Source organism: Ruditapes philippinarum, unplaced genomic scaffold, assembly GCF_026571515.1.
Source record: "Ruditapes philippinarum isolate M1 unplaced genomic scaffold, ASM2657151v2 ctg3477_1_1_1_1, whole genome shotgun sequence".
Taxonomy (NCBI): domain Eukaryota; kingdom Metazoa; phylum Mollusca; class Bivalvia; order Venerida; family Veneridae; genus Ruditapes; species Ruditapes philippinarum.
Window position 1 is genome coordinate 25,609 of NW_026858367.1, and position 933 is coordinate 26,541.

The window sequence follows — 933 nt, forward strand, 5'->3', positions numbered from 1 at the left end:
TAAATTTAATTTATCCTGCATGTTGTGACCACACTGAGTGAAATTATATATGTACATAATTATGCAAAGAAAACAATTTTCAAACATCGAAGAATATGTAAAATATGTACTGCAAATATTTGTGCATATTATATTTTATCATTAAAATATATGCATTTATTTCTCATTGTAAAGTTTGACTATAACTTTATAGAAAATAATTTTTTATTACCTCCCTTTATTTATATGTTAAATTCGGTAATATCTTTAAATTATGCTTTTTGGAACCTACAATATTGATAAATTATAATTTGAGTATCATATTTATTATTTAAAACCATAAAAAATTGTATTTCAGTATTTTCAAGACTACTGTGTAGATATTCTTTTGATAAATTATAATTTGAGTATCATATTTATTATTTAAAACCATAAAAAATTGTGTTTCAGGATTTTCAAGACTACTGTATAGATATTCCTTTGCATGCACTTTTCAAACAATGGTGTTTTTAAATCGGATTGTCCTCTTATTTGTAAGAGATAAAGTGGGGACAGGGGGACTCATTGTCGTAAAAACCGAGTTATAAAAAAAATACGCACACGTGTTACAATCGACTCGTGCATAACTTGCACGGTAATTTCATGAAATCTTGTTGGAAAATATCTTTTGCATTTAAAAAAATCTAAATTCAACTTTTGGAATATCTACATGTATCTATCTTTTGAAAAAAAAAGCCTACAGTACACATTATATACATATATGTATTAGATCTATAATTGAATATTCAATTTTCTATTTCTAGTATAAAAATGAGTACCACTTAATTAATAAATCAGTACAAAAGTTCAAACAACACTTAGTTGCTTAAGAAATGCACGTATTTCATATCGTTTGAAATAAATAATAAGTCATATTCGGTTGAACGAATTGTTAACTTCTCTTTAGGCTAAGTG